The sequence below is a fragment of the Aethalodelphis obliquidens genome, unplaced genomic scaffold, assembly GCF_003676395.1.
Source record: "Aethalodelphis obliquidens isolate GAN/ISIS:26980383/991018 unplaced genomic scaffold, ASM367639v1 scaffold10, whole genome shotgun sequence".
NCBI lineage: Eukaryota > Metazoa > Chordata > Mammalia > Artiodactyla > Delphinidae > Aethalodelphis > Aethalodelphis obliquidens.
In genome coordinates, this window is record NW_020837954.1 from 43,961,802 (window position 1) to 43,975,056 (window position 13,255).

Below are 13,255 nucleotides of genomic sequence, written 5' to 3' on the forward strand. Positions count from 1 at the left end.
GACTTTACTTACATTTTTCTAACCCAATGACAAGGACTGTAGTCCCCAGCTCCTGTGCTCTCTCTTCAGAGACCTTGGGAAAACTCCTAACTACCTTCCTAATTCTATTCTCTTTCCCCTTCCTTCTATCAGACTTTTATGAGGTATATTGACACACTTTCCCAATAAAGTCTACCTTGCTTCTCCCATCTAATTCACTCCTCTTTGCCCATTATAGAATAATTTTCTTTGCCCAAGAAAATCATTTTGTCTGCGCAGACTCTTTCTTTGGAGGGCTGGAGCCAGGAGCAGGGGAGGAAGTGAAAATTCACTGGCAGAACTAGAGTCCACTGGAGTGCACAGGGGTTTTGTGTACAGCCTGGGAACATTCACATCCCACTGCATTACAAAATGCAAACTTGACATGTGACAGGGAAATCTGCCCAAAGTCAGCTGCTGCATGCTGTGGCAGGCAGTCGGCAGCCAATCCAATATCCATTCCTTCACCCCTTTTCCTTGCAAATGCAGCCCTGATTTGATTTAACAAAGACACCAGATTCAGATGATGAAACGTGATTAGTCTAAACCAGTCGTGATCTCCTACTTCCTTTCACAGGCTAATTGATTTACCAATCTTGCTTGCAATTGGTGGTAGCCACCGGATCTGGTTTGGCCAAGGACGCTATGGTAGGCAGAATAACGACCTCAGAAAGATGCCTTCATCCTTATCCTTGGAAACTGTTACACAGTAAAGGGGACTTAAGGTTGTAGAGGGAATTAAGTTTGCTAATCAGCTGACCTTTACATAGGGAGAATATCCTGGATTATCCAGGTGGGCCCAATATAACCACAAGTGTCCTTTAACATGGAAGGAGGAAGCAGAAGAGTCAGTGTCAGTGTGATGCAGCATGAGAAAGGCTCAGCCAGGCATTGCTGGATTTGGAGATGGAAGGGGGCCATGAGCCAAGGAATGTGGGCAGCTTTTAGAAGCTGGAAAAGTCAAGCTTCTCCCCTAGAGCCTGCAGAAGGAATGCAGTCCTGCTGACACCTTGATTTTAGCCCAGTGAAACCCATTTCAAACTTCTGGTCTCCAGAACTGGAAGATAAATAAATATATGTTGTTTTAAGCCACTAAATTTGTGGTAATTTATTACAGCAGTGTTACGAAACTAATACAGACACATAAGAGAAACTCTACTGGGGGGTTACTGCAGAAACTTTTGCTTTTCTGATTAAAAAACCAAAAAACGTGGCTGGTTCCACCCTTTCCTCTACTCTTTCTGCCTTGAAAATAGACATGATAGCAAGGGCTGTGGCAGCCCTCTTGTGACTATTAGGTCACAGCAAGAGAATGAAAAGCCACGTGTCAATGATAGCTGAGAGATAAGAAAAAACAAACCTGGTTTGTTGATTACATTGTTGAATTACCAAAATAATCCAAGAACATAACTCCTTGTTATGTGAGAATGATATATCATTTAAGCCCTGTTAGTTGGGTCTTCTGTTACTTACACAGTCCATCAAAATTTTTATTGTAGCAGAAAATGGGCATGAATCAAAAAGAAAAAAGGAAGGACCATTTCCTGAGCACCTACTGTCTGTTAAGCATTATGGAAAGCACTTATTTGATCTCATGTGACTTAAGTGGAGGAGAGACAAGGGGGTGGGGGACATGGAGTCCATTCCCAGCCCCAAGGCTTTAGGAAAAGCTAATCAGGCCCCAGATCTCAGCCCCTCCTTGGACAGCCTGATCCCTACCTTTGGAGTTTGGAGAGGGCTTCCAGCAACTCTCACACCTGAGGAAGCAGCCAGACTTCCCCGGGCAGGTGCTGAAATGTGGACTCCTGCCACCTGACCTCAGCTTGAGCTGTAGACTGATTTCTGAGGGACTCCCTGAACCCCCTGAAAATTTAGAGGAGTGGAGCTAGCATGTCTCCCTGACCTTCTCCACAGCCTGGGGAGCAGGGAGGGAGAGTCTTGCTCCCTCCAGGCTGGGCAGAGAGCTGCGGTTCAGGACAGGGTTATGATGATGGTGACATAGGGCTGCAGCTCCTAAGGCTGCTTCCTCAGATGTCGAGGGGAGCCCGTTCCCACCTGTGTCGCTTCCTGGAGGGGGCAGGCAGCTGCCCGCAGTGAGACTGCCCCAGCATTAATGCCGGCCAGCAGCACCCTTGATGATAACACAGCAGTCACTCTCCCTGGAGCCCCTGGCAGCTGTGGGTCACAGCAAAGTAAGTAAATAGAGCCCCAGTGCCCCTTCCTGCCAGGCGGGGTGGGAGCGGGACAGAGATCAGACAACAAACCCGACATCCATTTATTTAATACTGTGCTGCTGTGATTTATAAGAAATGTATATTTGTTGTTCATCCCCATTTCTGGCACAAAACTCCTAAAACCCTTGGAATTTCCTGTGAAGAGAGAGATATGGGGTGACTTTGAACCCACACCTGTGGATGGCACTGGTTGCCAGAACTAATCACTTTCAGTCCTATCCCCCGACCTCGGGGGAAGGGAGAGGGGCTGGAGGCTGAATCAGTTGACCTTGGCCAATGATTTCATCAATCATGCTTATGTAATGAAGCCTCCAAAGAAACCCAAAAGGATGGGGTTTGGGGAGCTCCCTGCTTAGTGAACACGTGGAGATGCAGGGAGACCGTCCAGCTTGGAGGGCGTGGAAGCTCTGTACCCGCCCCCATACCCTGCCCTGTGCATCGCTTCCGTCTGACTGTTCCTGAGTTGTATCCTTTTATAACAAACAGGTTACATAGTGAGTAAAATCTTCTCTGAGTTCTGTGAGCTGCTCTAGCAAATTAATTGAACCCAAAGAGGGGGTCATTGAAACCTGCAATCTATAGCCAGTCAGTCAGAAACACGGGTGACAACCTGGACTTGTGAAGTGGCGTCTGAAGTGTGTGTGTGGTGAGATGGGGGGGACAGTCTTATAGGACCGAGCCCTTAACCTGTGGAATCTGATGCTATCGCTGGGTAGACGGTGTCAGAATTGAATTCGACCGTAGGACGCCCAGCTGGTGTGGGAGACTTGCTTGGATGTGTGGGGACACCCCCCTCCCCCCACCAACACACACATTGAAAATTGGTGGCTAGAATCTTTAGTTGGTGATCAGAAGTGGGATCAGAGTCAGACCACTTTAAATGCTCTTGTTGAGGGCCTGCTGTGTGCCAAGTATTGAATTACAAAGAAGGATGAAAAAAGGCCTGGCCTTGAGACCCACACAACCTTGTGGAGAAATCGTGGATGAGAACGACTCCAGCTGGGCTGAAGGTGCACAGTGCTGCGAGGGAGGCACGAAGATCATAAGATGGCTTCAACTGAGAGGCCCTGGAGGGCTTCCTGGAGGAGGTGCTATGAAGAGGAGGCCACAGGAAAGCCACTCCAGGTGGAAAGCATTGGCATAAGGAGAGGAAACATGAAGTGTGGGAACAGAAGTGCAGCCTGACTGAGGCACAAGGCCCCGGTAGGGTGGTAGCTGATTGTTAGGCTGAGGAGATGGCTTGGGGCCGGCTGAGTGCCTGGAACGCTGTGTGACAAGCCATGGAGGGCCGTTCATAGGGAAATAACCTGAGTGTGTTTGGGGGAATTGAACCTGGCTGAAGGAATTGAAGAGGGAGAGAGATCTGAGAGCCATTCCACGAGATAGGAACCCCTAGCAATATTCCAGGCAGGTAAGGAGAGTGCAAACAACAGTAGGGCAAAGGGCAGGGTGGAAGATGAGGGCCGATGCCAGCCCTAAGGTGCCCACCCTGCCCATCAGATTCTCTGGTCCCAAGTACAACCGAAAGAGCTCATTTTGCTGCACAGAAAAGCATACCTTTGTTCATCACCAAGCAGCGCTTTCTTTGATAAAGCAAACCGAAGTTTAAAGTTCTTGAAAGTTAAAGCTACATAAAATATAAACGAAAGAATTCTGTCATTTAAAAAATAGATAATTTTGTTTTAAGCAAACCTAGAATGATCTTCACTAGGATTGAGCATTGAATGCGGGGGCAGGGGAGACATAGGGTCGTGTTCCCCCACCCCTCTCTGCTTCAAGCCCGGGGGTTCCTGAGCCCTCTCTTCAGAGGGAGACACCCCACACCAAGCTGGGGAGGTGTCCTTACCCCTGCCCACGTGGGCATGGGCTCAGCTCTGACACAACCCCCCTCACAGGGCCATCAGTGGAAACACATCCTCTGATGAGGGGGCAGTGCTCTAGGGACCCTGGGCAGCACCGGGTTGGTGTCATCACCTCTGAGACGCCTCCAGCAGGTGCTGTGGTGCATTCACACAGCCTTTGTGCCCTTGGAGGGTGAAGCTGAGCTTCTGCAGGCATCTCTTGTTGAGCTAAATGTGCCAGGGTTACCCAGCCCAAGCTCACACCGCTTGCCACACAACAGGCCAGTAAATCCAGAGACGAGCTGTTGGCTCCTCAGAATTGCAACGTGTTTGGAAAGCCAGCAGACTGAGAAGCTGGTGGACTAGTGTCCCAAAGAACCATCTCCCCAAGTTAGAATTCAGGCTTCTTTTATACTAAAAGGGGAAAGGGGAAAGTCCTGGTTCTGGCCAGACTAGGAGGGGATGTGTTAATTTCTTCCTTCCTGCAGCCATTCACAGGTGAGCCTGGTCAGGATGTTTCCCTGTGAGCTAAACAAAGGTATTTTAACTTAATGCTCATTACCTGGGAGGCAGGGTTCCCAGAGATGAGCCATTATGTATAATTTCAGCTTATAGGCAACATCCCTTTAGTGATGAACTTGTACTAGAGTACAAAGTTTCTTCCCTATTACACTCCCATTTAAAATGCACAACTAAATGGTTTTCAGTATATTCACAGATTTGCACAACCACTACCTCAGTCAGCTTTAGAACATTTCATCACCCAGATTGAAACTCTGTACCCACTCTGTACCCATTCCTCCCTCCCTCCAACTATAGGCAACCAATCTACTTTCTGTCTCCGTAGATCTATTCTGAACCTTTCATATAAATGAAATGGCACAACGTCTGGACTTTTGTGACTGGCTTCTTTCAGGTAACAATGTTCTCAAGGTGCATCCACGTTGTAGCACGTGTTGGTACCCCAGGCCCCTCTATGCCTAATGATATTCCACTGTGTGGCCTCATCACATCTTCTTTATCCGCTCACCTGTTGATGGACACTTGGGTTGCTTCCACTTTGCAGCAATTGCGAACAGTGCTGCTGTGAACATTTGTGTACAAGTTTTTTAAGCAAAGATGTAAAGGAGATGAAGGGATTAAACTCACACAACCGCGTAAAGGCCCTAAGTCGAGAGCCTGCGTGGTGTGTGTGAGGAAAAGCGAGGAGGCCTCCGTGAGGAAGAGACGGAGGGAGACGAGGGCAGAGAGAAATGGGTGGTGAGTCACGCGAGGCGTTGGGAGCCATTGTAAGGGCTTGAGTAACGTGAGGACCATTGGATGGGGTTGAACAGGGAAACACATGAGCTGACATCTGACCCTGTTTTAGGTCAGCGTGTTCTCTGAGGTCATGGGGAGGATGAGAAGACGTGGGATAGGGCTTCCCTGGTGGCGCAGTGGTTGAGAGTCCGCCTGCCAATGCCGGGGACGCGGGATCGTGCCCCGGTCCGGGAAGATCCCACGTGCCGCGGAGCGGCTGGGCCCGTGAGCCATGGCCGCTGAGCCTGCGCGTCCGGAGCCTGTGCTCCGCAGCGGGAGAGGCCGCAGCAGTGAGAGGCCCGCGTACCGCAAAAAAAAAAGAAGACGCGGGATAGGGTGGAAGAGAGAGGGGAGGAAAGTGTGGAAAGCCCCTAAGGAGCCAGGAACACCCAGTGAGCAGAGGGGACAGGCCATGACGCCCCAGGCCCAGGAGGTGCAGCCTGGTTGATGCTGGGAGGAGCTCAAGGCAAGCCTGGGCAGGACTGAGTGGGCCAGGCTTCCACACTCCTGTCGTCCCCCGATGAACGCTGATGCGTCTTTATCCAGAGAGTTCCTCCGAGAAGCACATCCTCTGACATCCTGAGGAGGGCAGGTGACGGGAGGTGGGCAGCTACTGTCACTTGATCAGGAGTCCCACACCCTGTGACATCTGCTCTCCCTCCCCCAGCTGCCACCCCCATCCTCAGCTCTCAGTAACTTGGCTTTCACCGCAGGGACTCTACGGAAGTTCTTTTGATTACCAGAGCTCTTTGAAACAGCCCAAACGCTTCCTCTTTCAGTCCACCCTGTAGAGCTTTTCTCCCAAAGGATGCAAGTACTCAGGCACCAACAGCATCGACCTCGACCAGGAGCAGGTTGGAAATGCAGAATTCCAGGCCCAGCCCCACGGAAGCAATCTGCCCCTTAGCAAGATGCCTGGGTTTGAGAAGGACAGTTTTATCTGCCCATGTTGAGGGGGACAGCTCTTTCCTCCACTTTGCCAAATTAAGGAGTGAGGGCTGCTGTCCTTTTCCAGGACTTCGTCCCCCAGGGCTCAGTGACTGTCGAGCAATGGGCACAGTTAAAGTCAAAACCCTGGGTTCTCCCTCTCTGGTCAGCTTTTGCATCCCCAAGCTGCAGAGAGTAGAGCCTGGGTCTCTCTGTGCCTAAATGATTCGGTAGAATAAGTGCTGCCGTCCAAGGGAGAGAAATTGAAGTGCTGTTGCTGGATACTCAGCGGACCCTGAATCAGGGCACTGTGCCTTTAAGAAAGATGAAAGCACATCTCGGGGGTGGAGCCTGGCCCAATTATCCAGGTCCTGGGAAGTTGTTAGGGCCTGCCTTTGCTGAGACCAGGCCTTGGCGGTTCTGGTTTGCAGTTCTGGCAGCCCCGGCCCCGCGTCCCTACTTCCCTGTTGCCACACGACTGAGCTTTGGCACCGGTGAGCCTCCCTCCCACCGCCCACCCACGAGCTCGCTGTGCCGCCGTCTTTCCAAGCCTTGTGTTGACAGCTATCATTTTCAAACTCCTCTTCAGGCCTTTCTTCCTCCTTTCAAGTTCAGGCTCTTCCGTGGTTAAAATCATCTTCTCTACATTTTCCCTTTCCTTCCTCTCAGCCTGTGCTGGGGGCGGGGAGCAGGCAAAAGTAAGGAAGAAGGCTGATTTTCCAGGCTGAACTTCAGAGGGTGAAGGTGAGGCCACCCAGTCTGCTGGCTGAGCAGGTGTTTTGAATCGTGTGTGTGTGTGTGTGTGTGTGTGTGTCCTCTGAGCTGGAATCAGTGACTCTGGAGAGAGGCTCCAGGTGTCCCGTGCCTCCAGCCCTTACCTGGTATTCCAGGTACACACAGTAGGTACTCAACAATAATGGGCAAAGATTAAGAAGTGCACAGTAATGGCAGGAGAACTGGTCTGGGAAATTAAGACACTTGGATTCTATCTCCAATTCCACCTGTAGCTTTTTCAAAGCTCCTTGACCTCCCCAGGCTTGCACTTTCTATAAAAGAGGCCAATAATTCCATCCTCACCTCCTCTGGCTACTGTGAGACCAATTAGATGACTGAGGAGATATTTTCTTCCAAGGACCAGAGAACAGAACCAGGTGGGTGGAAGTCACAAGGGGGCAGATTTTAGGTCAAAATCAAGAAGAAATTTCCATTAACCAAAGTCCCTTCTATAGGCCACGTAATCAAGCAGAGAGCCTTCTGTTCTGGGAACCACGCAAGACAGACAGGTGGACCAGCTGACTGAAGTCCTGCCTGAGGGGGGCTGAACCCTGGGCTGTAAGGTCCCTTTGAAATGCGAGCGGCTACATTTTGGTGGATATCAAAGGACTTTGGGAAGCATCTACGTGAGGCTGTAAGTACGTTGGCTGTTCTGCGCATTTCCCAGAAGCCAGGCCGGGTTCAGGGACGGGAGATGGGCCCCAAAAGCCAGGGGAGAGCCAGCTGACCACCTGGGCTCTGGCGTCACAGAGTGACTTTGCCATTGCGGGCAGCACCTGGAGTCCAGAGCTTCTGCGTCTGGCAGGTGCACCGACAGAGAGCACAGGCACTTTCTGCTCAGGTCCCTGCAGTGGGCGGACTCTAGTGGGAACCGGCTCTCAGGACCCCTAGAGCCCAGGCTTCTCTGGCTGGGCCGCACGCTCCCAAGGGAGGAGGCCAATGGTGAGACTGGCCCCTCAAGGAGATGCGAGCGCTCAGACAGGGAGGCCAGGTGTCCTCCACCGTGAAATCAGACCCTGCAAATCTGGTACAAGCGGGGCCTCCCCGGGAGACAAGCCCACCCTTCTTTCCTGGTGGTTCTTAGCTATAAAGTCTGATCAAAGGAAAAGTTATCTTTCACATCTTTCAAAGCCTACCCCTTGGCTCCAAGACTGAGAATCAGACCCTCTCCTTCCACTCCCTAAAGGTCCTTTTGGGAGGATTCTCTCCCATTCCACAAGAATTGACTCAGGGTGGCTGGACAGACAGCTCCTGCCCTCAGCGCCCCTGCAGGAGCCTGGTCCTCTCCTCCCCAGGGTACGCTTCTCCCCAGCGTACACTTCTCCCCACCGTACGCACCCTCCGGTCTCTGCTGCCCACCCTTCATGCAAGGGAGATTTTCTTCTGTAACTTGGGGAGGGTAAAATATTTTTGGTAGGGCAAAGGCCAGAGGAGATAAAGGGGTTATTTGACATCCCTCCTTTTGGCTGGTCCTGTGTGAACTGTTGTATCGCCCAATTTGGCAGTGGGGGTTAGGTAGGGAGGACAAAGTTGGAGCTGAAGGAGACCATTGAGGAAACCTTGCACACAAGTACAGCTGCTCTGGGGCTCAAGAGAAGATGTGCAGCTGGGGGTCAGAGGGCCCTCCCCTACTCCCCTGCTTGAAGCCCAGCCCGCTCTAGCGCCCCGGGGACTAGATGTGTTGGGAACATCTGAGACAGCCCCAGGTGTTGATGTGCCCATGGTGGATGCCAGCCACTGGGGGGGACTGAGCAGGGGAGGAAGCAGAGATGCCAGGCAGCACAGAGAGAAATTTGGACCCCTTGGGTGGTAAGAGAGGAGAGAGAAAAAGTGCTGCTCTGAGAAGAAGCTTTGCAGTTAGGGAAGGAGAGTAACCAGAGTGGAACACATGTTTGGTTAACTGTGTTTATGTAGGAGAGACAGAAACGTGATTATAGACTGAAGAGGAGAAGCTCACAGAAAAGCCGAAGTTGAATCATTAGGAGAAAGATAATTAATGGATCAAAGACACAGTGAGGGCGGGGAAGGGATCTTGGAGGCAGAAGGGATTTTCCTTAAACAGGACGAGGGAGGACGAAGGTAGGAAGGAGGTAGAGACCCAGCGGGTAGCCTTCACCCCACCCCTGAAATGGAAGGGGAAGGTCCCTCACAGCACCCTCTGCAGGTGAGGGGCTCGAGGAAGCGGAAGGTCTGAAGTGGCCGCAGGGGGGCTGGGGAGGGCTGCACAGGACCTGGGGGCCTCAGGGCTTGAAGACGTGCCGAAGCCACCACAGCCAGCTGTGAGCCTCAGCGGGGAACCCCTAGAGGGGACAACTAGGGAAATGGCCCAAGAGTCACCAGGAGGGACTGCTGAGTGTAGACATTCACCGCCCCACCCCCCACCCATGGTGGGGGCTGGCCTGAAAACCCCAGGGGCCCACTTCTGGCTCTGTTCCCATGATGCCATAATGATGGGATATTGGGCGAACCTGGAGACTCTTGGGGTTTCCTCTGTCTGGCTGGTGGAGCCAGTGGAAACTCATCGCCTGGCTTAGGAGTTGATGAAGGAGGGGAAAGCTGGCTAAAGACTCGCTGTAGCTCTTGGGAAGAGCAGAGTACGCTATTAATGGTACCACCCGCTGCCCCGGAGAGCAGATATTGAAGGCAAAGCAAATTTCGCAAGGCCCATCGAGTTATTTCCCTGGGATGCAGTGTCTAGTGGCAAATGATGAAGGATTGGTGCTCGGGATATCGGGAGCCCAGCCTGACTGCCTCAGAAAACTGGGGGACTTCGCTTAGGTCATTGGCCTCCGTTTCCCCGTCTCCTTGAGGGTGTATTTGCGGTCACATCATCGGGTGAGGGAGCAACTTCATAGGAGTTGGGTCTTAGCAAATCTGAGAGCAGAAAGAGAGTCAAGAGTCTGTCAGGTTCGCATCTCTTCTCCCCCCGACCCCCCCGAATCAGCGCAGACATCCCACAGATTTAGGAACAGGATCCGCGTGAACTGGTCCATCCAGGGCCCTCTGTCCCCCACCCCACCCCCACTCCCCAACCCTGCTGCCGTCATCAGACACAGGCAGCAGAGGTGGGGAGTCTGTCCACCCCTTGTCACACGCTGTAGTCGCTGCACCAGCTTCTTTGCTGCTGATCCCGACCTGGCTCTCCAGCCGGCTCCGTGACCAGCACAGCTCGGGCTGTGCTCACCAGTTTGGTGTCTGAACCCAGAACACCACCAGAGCAGCCCCAGCTCCCTGGCGGCAGGTGGCTTGTTTTCTGCCCCTGCAGGGATCTGAGATTGATTTAGCCTGTTTCCGTGGCAGCGCTGGTTGCAGTTGCAGCATCTGCTTCCCCACGAGGCTGGGTGAGTCACGGCCGCCCACGCTAACCCGTGGCACAGCACAGTCCTGCCGGGAGCATGGATAAATCAGCAGGAGGTTGCCGGAGCGCTTTGCAGTGCCTGGTGGCTTCCTGCCCTGGGTCTCAGGCCCAGTACAAATAGTGTACTGGGCATAGGGCCATGGACTGGGCTTACCCACCCAGAAAACTGGCAGTCTCTGCCCACGAGAGCTGTTAGATCAGCTTTGACTGAATTCAGAGTGGTTTTATCTTGGCTCCAGTAGCTGCGAGGCCTTATGGGAGAAAAATGCAGGTTTTCAGACTCCAAATCCAGTGCTCTTTTTCACTACCCAACGATCAGCTCTCAAACTTGTCTTTCTCTGGCTACCTCAGCACCCAGGTTCCTTCTGGCTCTCATCCCAGGACCTTCCTTTGTGACACCCGTCAGCCCTCCCCTCTGGACAACAGTCCTCAAATTGGATTCTTTCCCAGGCCTTCTCCTCCCTGAAACGTATCTTTTCTTCATCCTTTCCTTTCTACTGAACTGGGTAATCTGGAAGAAAAAAAAAAAAAAAGAGTTCCTTCTGTATCATTAAGGCTAATAGCAGGTTATAGGGCTAATCTCAAAGGTATTGCTTTTATCCTTGACTTTGAGAGGCAGAACGTCCACCTAAGACAATGGTTTCTCAAAATATATTCCCTGGACCAGCATCAGCATCACTGGGGAGCTGGTTAGAAATGCAAATTCCCAGGCCCCACCCCAGAGTACTGCATCACAAGCTCTGGGAATGAGGGTTGACAGTCTGTGTTTGAACAAGCGCTCCAGGTGATTCGAATACACTCCAGAGTTTGAGAACCCCTGGTCTAAGGAAGTGGGTCTGCGGCAGTGGGGATGGAGCGTTTTGGTCCTTACCTCTGGCTATGGTCGCGGCACAGCTACAAGTGTCTCTGTTTTGTGTGAGCCCCACTGGGGGGCTTGGGTAGGCAAAGACCCCAGCTGCTCCAATTCTGGGGGCCTGGAGTTTTCCTCAATTATGTCCTTCCTCCAAATGGTTTGCATCAATGGAGAGAAACTGGTGTGCTTTTTTCTATGTGGAAAAGGCAGCATTACCTTACCTACCACAGAGAGGGCCTTGGGGGTAAAAGGAAATCCACCTATTGGAAATGAACGATCCAGCCACTGTGTCTGGGGCCTAGGTCCCGCAGAGCACACTTCCTAAGAGCTGAGGAATTCCAGCAGAGGGAAAAGGCACTGATAATACGTATTAATCAATGTCCATTCCTCTTCCACCTCTCAGTTCTTTTTTTTTTTTTAACATTTACCGATCACCTCTGTGCTTGGTCCAGTAAAAGGCCCCATGACCCAACTCACAAGAGAGTGAGAGCATCAGTCAGAATAGATCAGTCTATGCCAGGGTATCAAACAACCCCGCTGTCTCAGTGCCTTAACATAACAGGCTTCTTTTATAAATGCTTCTTCGCCAATGAGGGACTGCTCTGCTCTGCTCCACAGAATCTCTCAGGGGCTCAGGGTGATAGAACCCATCATCTTATAGCTGCCTTGGTCACCGCAGCAGGAAAAGAAACAGCTGGAGGGGGTCAGGCACTGCCCACGCACCCCGCCTCGCCAGCCCAGAAGGTGAATCCTGGCGCTTCTGCTGGCATTACGCTGGGCAGATTCAGTCACAGGGGCCAGGACGTGTGTGCAGAAAGACAAACGGATACAGTCACACGTTAAAAGCCGTCACCACACTGGGGAAGACCCCTCATTTAATCCTCTTTTGCTCTCTAACAAACCTTTACAGCATCAGGCATCAGGCCAGACCCTGGGAATGTGGTGACACTAGGGCTGCTGCCCTGCACAGCCTGAGGGACATCACTCCCACTGTGTTCTGTATGAATCTGCCCCCTGCAGTTGTGTGATGCAGGAGCTCTGCCTCTGTTTTTCTGGGTCTGTTCTATTTTATCATGAATATCCATTTTCCCCAGCAGAAGAAACACTCTCAAAGGGCGGGGATGGTACCTGAGTAGCTCAGCACTATCATCTTAGAGTTTAGCACGGTGCCTGGTGGACTCAGTCAATGCTGGTTAAGTGGGTGCTTGAAAATGAATAATTCTTGACTGCGTTTCCCACCGATCCCAGCCTTCAGGGAGCTTATAATCGGCCGAGTCAAGAGCTATACAAACAATTAACTGAAATCTCAAAAAAAAAATCTCATGCCAGAGAGAGCAAAATACATGTCACATAAAAATCTGGGCTACGTGGCTTGGAGCACAGAAAAGCACGGGGTCACTTTGACCCAGGTGGGCTCAAGGAAGCTATCCTTGTTCTGTCGGTGAAGCACTCAGGTCCAAAGAGGTTGATGGCCCTGTCTGACACGGGGTGAGCTGCAAAGCAGTGGAAGGACCCTGTTGTATCCCTTGGTCTGGTGTTATTTTCTTCTCCCCACACTATTAACTAACAAATCGCTATTTTTGCAGAGCAGTTCACAGTTTTCTGACAGCTTTCCTGTGCAGCTAAGACCTAAAATACCCCCAGGCGCCCAGCCTGAGAATTTGGTTAGCTTTTGGTGCTGCGTTCACTTCCCGTAGGGGATGTGGGATGTGTCTTTTGTTGTGAGGCTGGAACGTCTAGTTCTCCCTGCCTGGTTCTACCTCACAGCACTTTCCCCCCCACCTGCCCCACTCCCCAGCTGCCCAGGACAGCCTCGCAGAGCAGGTAGCATTTCCAAAAGGCATCTGCAGAAAGGATGCCTACCTTCCCCCGCAGGCAGGAACGCGACCCATTATTTTGAGCTCACAAGGGAACACAATGACATAAGCTTCCCATCTGCCTCCCCAAACAC

The 13,255-nt window shown here is 51.8% G+C and overlaps 1 protein-coding gene across 16 annotated transcripts in view; it reads left to right on the forward strand.

Annotated features, from left to right (window-relative positions):
* Nucleotides 1–6,429: 6,429 nt before the first annotated feature.
* SIPA1L1 (signal induced proliferation associated 1 like 1) overlaps nt 6,430–13,255 on the forward strand; it is a 497,889-nt gene continuing 491,063 nt past the window's right edge. For 6 of the 16 annotated variants that reach the window (XM_027111657.1, XM_027111658.1, XM_027111653.1 and 3 more), the window contains exons 1-2: nt 6,438–6,813; nt 7,549–7,727. The gene's annotated coding sequence lies outside the window, so the exon portion shown is untranslated. Of the gene's footprint in view, nt 6,814–6,835; nt 7,064–7,354; nt 7,471–7,548; nt 7,728–13,255 lie in introns of those variants that run through there. The other 10 variants (XM_027111671.1, XM_027111670.1, XM_027111665.1 and 7 more) reach the window with 9 other exon arrangements.